The sequence below is a fragment of the Corvus kubaryi genome, unplaced genomic scaffold (assembly GCF_017639235.1).
Source record: "Corvus kubaryi isolate FWS band 111438036 unplaced genomic scaffold, C.kubaryi_AGA036_p1.0 37354, whole genome shotgun sequence".
In the NCBI taxonomy this organism is placed as follows: domain Eukaryota; kingdom Metazoa; phylum Chordata; class Aves; order Passeriformes; family Corvidae; genus Corvus; species Corvus kubaryi.
Window position 1 is genome coordinate 8,518,089 of NW_024581116.1, and position 7,350 is coordinate 8,525,438.

General features: G+C 38.3%; 1 long non-coding RNA gene across 1 annotated transcript; it reads right to left on the bottom strand.

Annotated features, from left to right (window-relative positions):
* Nucleotides 1-1,574: 1,574 nt before the first annotated feature.
* LOC121666945 lies at nt 1,575-6,938 on the bottom strand. The gene is made up of 3 exons (XR_006016849.1): nt 6,819-6,938; nt 5,958-6,068; nt 1,575-2,418 (listed from the first exon to the last, which is right to left on the bottom strand). It is a non-coding gene; the product is annotated as an uncharacterized LOC121666945 (long non-coding RNA).
* Between the last annotated feature and the right edge of the window lie 412 nt (nt 6,939-7,350).

Genomic DNA, 7,350 nt, shown 5'->3' on the forward strand with positions numbered 1-7,350 from the left:
AGTTTAAACTTTAACTTTTATAGTTACACAAGACGTTTAAAATGCTTGCATAGTGTGGTTTGTACGCTGAAAGTTGCACAGATCAGAGAAGATAACTGGCACCAAGAAATTCGAGACACATTCACAAACCTGTTCTTGTGCCAATACATCCCTTAAGTTTTCAGAAGTTCCTTTGTGGTACTTCGTTGGCAGTCTCAGTGCTTTCTCTGACTCTAAAAATCTCTCTCAGTTAGAATATCATCAAAACAGTTAAAATTTCTAATTAGACATTGAAACTGTTGTCATTATTTTATTCTTTTCTATGAAACATTATTTACTCTTCTGTTTTTAGAAGAATTACAGTGGTTGTTTGTTATTTTTTTAATTGACTTGCCAAATGGATGTTACCAGAAAAAAAAAAAAATAGAATTACCGAAGTGCCTTTCTTTCCCAGATGACACTCTTCTCTTTCTTTCATGGACACTGGACAGTGTATCTTGAAATCTTGGGAAAAGAAAAGGTCCTACTTCTGTTGTCTAAGTTAATCAGTGACATTTTAGAAGACAATTGTCTACTTAGAAATAAATTCATTTCAAAAAAATCAGTGATGTTATCCCTTATTCCTGATTATTTTTTCATTTTTTTTTTATCAAGGTTGACTAATTTAGTTTATTAAATAAGAATAATTTGGGGAACTTTATGGTTTCAAATCAACATAACTCTTTTAACACCTGACTTCTCAGAGTCTCAGGACAACCTGAAGAATCCCAGCAGTTCACACACAATTTCCTCTAATGCAACATACTGCTCTGAAGTATGTTCTGCAGTCAGAACTGAGTACTGTTACTGTCTGATGAAATTACTTTAATAATGTTAGTTGACAGTTGACAGTTTACTACTAGCAAAGACAAAACTTGTGGAATGAGAAGTGAGAAAAGGGCAAGTTTCTCTGTGTCTCTGCCTCTAAATCAAAGCTTCTCGTCAGCCCTGAGTCTCTGCCACTTTCTCCTTCTCACCCCAAACCCCCAGAGACCTTTCCCGCTCCAAAGCAACGTATCTACCACAGACTCTTCTAGCTCCCCATCAGACATCTCTGCATTGCTCCCAGCCCACTCCCTTGTCCTTTCTGCCCAGGTCCCTGACAGCTGACGCTTGTTGCCATCCACATCCACCCTCCTCCTTTATGCTACACATGCTCTGAAAGCCAAACCTCCAAAGTTCTTCACACTCCAATGGACAACCAGTGGCTGTTTCTGCCAGCCACAAGCCCTTACCAACATTTGCTGACAGCTTTGGAAGAACGTACCTAGACATGGGATGGATGCAAGTAAAACTGAGATGGGCCCCATGGGGCAGGGTCTGCCTGGGGTAGGTGAAACCCAATAGCAATTGCCTGTTAGTACTACAGAAGTATAGCAGATAAGTATCCCTTCTTCCTGCAGGCATATTTGAAGTGATGATTTTTTTGCAGTTTCCCATATTTTTTAAAAAATGACACTTCCAGTAAACTGCTGAAAATGTGCATCTGTCTTCAATAAAGAAAGGACTTAATTAGCACATCGTCCCCTCTGTTGAATAAGAAAAAAAGGCAGAGGCAGGAGGAAGAGATTTATTTTGGTGCCACATGAATCATAACTAGCCTAGCATGCAAAGCCTGAAATAATGTTAAAGCTTGAAAGAAATGATGTATAAATGGAAAAGTCATGCCCCGTGTTTAACAGCAAACAGTAGATACAATACACCATGTTCTGGTGCAGAGGAGCAGCTTTCCAGTGGAATTATTCCAGATTTACACTGCGGTGGCTGAAATGAGAAACTGTCCCACAGAGCATATGTAACTGGAGAAGTAACATGATATTCTTTTTCCTTGGATCATCTTGTTCAAGCTCTGCTTCCTGTTTCAAGCTCTGCTTGAACTGCTACCCACGGCTGGCAGTCAGCAAGCTTGTGTTAATTGCTGTACAAACACATAGTGAAACGTAGGCCCATACCTGAAGAGCTCGAAACACAGGAAGAAGTTAGTTTGTTATTGGCAGTATGAAAATAATACTTTTGACTTTTAGGCCAACCATTATCATGTTGTTTGACAGTGTTATGGAAGAGAAGTTGTTTGAAGAGGATCCTGATATGTCCTGATATGTGTGGATGTTTCTTGCACACAAAAGTAGCAAAAATAAAGCCTCAAGCCATTCTTGGTAAAATTGGACTGGCAGATGGTGTAGGGGGGATCATTTGGGACAGAAAAAGAACAGTTTGGGGGTTAAAGCACAATTGTCAGTCTTGCTCCCACATCAGCTGATGTTGGAACATGGGCCACAGAGGGTGGGTCACCACACTGGTTACAGGCTTCCAGCCCCTCAGCTGATTGTCATGAAGGTGGAGGTGGCAGGTGATGTTTTGTGGTCAGGGAAAGATGAAGAAATAAAAGAGGAGCAGGACCTGAAAGACAATAAGTTGAAGTTTTAAAAAAGGAAAATTTTAGTCTGAAATAGCCAACAAAATGATGTTTGGAACACTCTTCTGAAAGATTTTTAAGTAAAACAGGATAGATTTATATCAAAATTACAAAAGGGGAGGGAATGGAAAGAAACTAGAAGATCCGGTTTGTATTGACATCCAACTTGTTTTGATTCTGCCTGATATATATTGGTTATGGGAAAAAAACCTTACAGAACAGAATGAAATGCAAGTTAGAGTTACCTGAAATATCTGTAAACGAATTCATGACAGAAAAAGATTAATTATAAGCTGAGAACCAGGGTAAATTAGTACATTTAAAGTTATTGGTGTGCTACCAGAAGCTACAAGCTTTAAAATATTCAATATGGGCAAATGCTGCATCCACAAAAAATTCCAGCTCAGCTATAATTGCTGTTTTACAGTAAGTAGATAGTGCCAACTGTTTTCTGTAGAAACTAAGAATAAGACTAAGCATGTTTTGTGGGGATTTCTGTTTTAGATGCACCAAATTTAAGCTCACACTGGGTTCTTTTTGGGTGCTCTGAAAAATGTCCTAAGATTTGAGTTCATGCAGATGAAAACAGAGCAAGGGAAGGATGTGTGGGTAAAAAAAGTACAAAGTGGGTAAAAAAAGTACAAAGGCTGAAACTGTGTCTCAGTTTATTTAAACAACCCTCTTCTCCTTGCCATGTGTTCCAAGGACACTGTGAGGTTCTCAGAAGACAGGTTAATCCTCTGCTTCAGTGCAAGTTGAGCAGTAGCACTCATGGTTTTCTTTGTAGCTTGTGGTAAAGCCAGTTTAATTGAGAAGCAATCTGAGTCCAGTGTTCAGTAATGGGGGGAAAAAATCAGGGTGTTTATCTAATAAAACCCTAAACACCTATTACCTCCTTTCAAATATCCTTCTGCATCTACTGTCAGAGTATGTGCCATTTCACTTCATGAGTGACACTGTATCCATGTCCTGGGAATGTTATCCTTCACAGCTATCCCTGTGCAGCATTCCAGTGCCAAACCCAGCCAACAGAATTAAACCTATTTGCATTTAATCTAAAAGTTTCAGAAATTATTAGCAGCTATATGTTACCCCCATTTATGCCATTCAGTGACTGCCAATATTTTAGATTATCATTAGTGATTTTATCAGGGTTGCCCATGTTAGATATTTGATATAACTTTTCTTTTTATTAAAAAGCACTTAAAGAAAGAACAGCCTTGACTTGTAGGCATGTCAATGCAATACCCCCCATTAAAAGTGGGTCCTTATTTTCTGGTCTAGAGTAAATGTTGAAAAATGCTATACAATAACATCTGTTATTACACAATAGTTCTCTATTTGGTTCCAAAGAGCTTCCAACCCAGCCTTGCGTAACTTTTTTTTCTTCACATAAAACAATGAGAGCGTATGTTGGCCCGTAAAAGACTGTATGGCCTCAAGTAATAAATACCTCTCAAAGACACCCAGCACAAAACCTCATTGTTAGAGCAATTTTGACAGAGAAGTTGCACTGTGGCTCAGTCCAATAAGGAGTAGCTGTCTTGATGCTGAAAGATTTAAATTGTCTCGGAAAGATTTTAAAAGAATTCATATATCAGACAAATGAATGAAGATAGACATGGGCAGTTTATGAGGTTTGAGAGTACAGGTGCAGTGCTGGCTGCTCTGTGAAAGCAAGGAGCTGGGGTTGGGATTGCATCCCCACTCTTGCTAAAAAAATCATCCTGTCCTAAGGGGAGTGCTCTTTGCTCAGTTTGCACAGACCAGTTTTGGAGCTTGTGTGCCAGTGTGATCATCTGCTCTTTCCTTCCAAATAGCACATGACACAGAGTTTATTGCCAGAGCAGTTGTAACTGGTTTTTTAACTATAAAAAATGTGATAAGTGGTGGTATGTAAGTGAAAAGAAAATAAAAAGAAGCATTTTTATTTCTTACAGAATTTTCATTTATCACTGGATATTTAAAGAGGAAAACCTCATTTGACTTTCCAGGAACTCACACAGGCTTGAGTATTTTTTTGTGTGTAGAGCTGTGACCAGTGTCAGCACACATCGTGTCCAAAAGAGCCTGTTGCTGCTACATTCTCTGTAAAGAATTTGTTACTATTGTTAGTTGCTTAACATCTGAAATTAGATGCCTTCTGGACAATACATAGAAATAATGAGAGCCAGATGGATTCCATCTGGCCAAATATAGATGTTTACATCTAAACTGGTCCTTATAAGCTTTCACTGTATTTGGTGGAAAGAAAAAAGGCACTTCCAGATTTAGATTTATCTCAGGTAAAATTAGATATCTAGAAATAGCCAGCTGAATAGCTGTTCTCATAGTTCCTATTTCTCCCCACCGATTTCACAAACAGATTTCAAAGGGGGTTTAGTGAACCATCCACACTTCAGACACCAAAGTAGAAAGTTCAAGGCAGGAAGTCCCGCCCCTCTTATCACAAAAATAATGTAATGCTTAAAGCAGTTGCTATGGTCATATCAAAGATATGTCTATAACTCCTAAATAGACTACAATCAAAAATATAAAATGAAGAAGAAAAGAGATGGGACACATTTACGTACTTAACTGATATACGTTTGGCAGTGTATGAAAACTCACACATATAAATAAAGTCCATTATATGATCAGGGTAACAAAAATCAAGCATGAAGCTACATTTTGTCATAGGATTGCTATTCATGCAACCCTGCTGATATCCCAAAAGGTGAAAAAGAGTAAAAATCAGTACAGAAGAAGCCCTGACAGTATCATACTAAAGGATAAGCTTTATAATAGTCTGCCCTCCCAGTTCCTCTGTTAATGATTATTGGTGTAGCTTGCTTTGTATGGGAAAAAACAGTTATCTGTGGTTCTTCCTTCCTCCAGGTGTGAATACTGGCCTCGTACAGATTGCTGTTGACCAAGACCATCAATCCTCTGCAAATGATTTTAATGAGAAACCGAAAAAAAGGGAGATGGTTTTGATCCTTTTATTTTTTTTAAATGGATGACCCCAAAATAATACTATGTAACATTACTCAACTCCAAATTGAGTAATGCCCGTGGTTTGACAAGAGCATCCTAGTCCAGCTTTCAGGGGTGGCATCTTAGCCAAATAAGTGGTAATGCTCCAAAGCAATGCAGGCTTTCACTAAACATTTGGAAGAGTTAGACCATTAGGAAATTTTTGTTATGCTTATTTACCTTTGGAAATGTCAGTGCATTCCTTACTCACCTGTAGGAACACACCTGGCTGAAGTCTGAAGCACACTGCTGCAATTCTTTGCTATTTTATCTTTTGCCTGTAGTGTACATGCTGTGCCACAGCACACACAGAAAAAGTAAATTTACTGTTCTGATTTACTCTGCATCTTCAGCCTTGACTTCATGGATAAAAAATGCACTGTGACCCTGATTATGTAGTTCTTAGTGTACCTTATGACATATTAACATAAAATAAACCCCTCTGTGAAAACTGACCTTGTTATCTGAAGTATCATAAGATATATTCAGGTCACTGAAAATAACATACCTCTAACTAGATAATTGACCAGCTGACCCTTTGAAACTCTGCAGGTCATTGTTTCCTTAAGGAAAAGCTCTGGAAGTTAGTGTAAGAAGGGTGGAAGAGTATCAAGATTTCCTGCAAAATGGAAATACAACTGAATTAAGTTTTGTCAAAGAGCAATTTTAAGGGACTTTTCTTATTAAAAGAAAAAAAAAAAAGCGTGGGCTGTTATTTCCAATTTATTCTTTTGTTCACAAAAGATTGATTTCATATGATTTAAAGAAAGAGACTGTCTTCTTAGAGAGGTCCAGAAGCATTATTGGAAAAGCACACCACAGAAGGAAGGCCCTGCAACAATAAAGGACACCCTGAAGTTCTTTTTGTACCGGAGAATCTCCACAATAGATCATTAAAAAATGTTAATGGAGTGATCTTATGAGAAACCATTGTAGACATTACCTGTCCAGAATTGCCTCAAAAAAGCTCTTAAGCCTTTTAATATGCATTATTTTGGACAGCCAGAAAACCCGGGAGCTGTGGGAGGCTGCAAAGAGGTCCCAAAAATGTAAAAAGAAACCCATAAATACCAGTCTTGTCTCCTGACAGTTCATTGTTCCAGAGCAGCAACATACAGAGAACAGAGTGAGGGATGAAAAAAGTCACAAACATACAGGATAAAATCAATTCCTTGTATAATTTCAGTGAAATTTTTCTTGATTCCTGCAGCAGAACAACAGACAGGATGAGCTGCTCTCATTTCTTATTTCTAAGCAGTGTAAGGAGATGAAGCATAAAAGACAAAGAGCTTAAACATCATTTAAGAAAAGGACAGAAGGACATTTAAGGACATTTAAGAAAAGAAGGTTTGTTAAGTCTTGCAATTACCTTTGCACACCTGCTTTGAAGATAAGAAAAAGGGTAATCTCAACAGAAAAGTCATGTTCTATAGGATGAAGCACCATATTCTCAACGTTGTATTCTGAACAACTTGTGCTTACAGCTCTAGAGAAAATAAATGTTTCATTAGTAGCAGGAAGCCACAATTACCACAGCCTCTGCCCACACTGCAATCTGAAGCTGAGTTCAATGCTCTTGATTTTTGGTCCTACCTTGGGCCACCCCACCTGAGCTGCTCCCTGTTTGCTGCATGGCTGCTTGCCAAGTGTTGTGCAGGTCATGTTTCATTGGTACCCATGGAGATCTAACCCACACAGGAAAAGAGGGATCACAGTGTGGATGTAACACTTTCATCCCAACATAACCTAAAACATTCAAAATTGTTTTAAAGATTCAATCTAGCTGAAAGGTTCAAAAGCAGATGATGGCCTGATTGCAAACTTCCTGCTTAGCCTCTTCTCCTGGGATTTGGTTCAGGCTCATTTCTCATTTTCATACAAGCTTGACTGTCAGTTTTTTA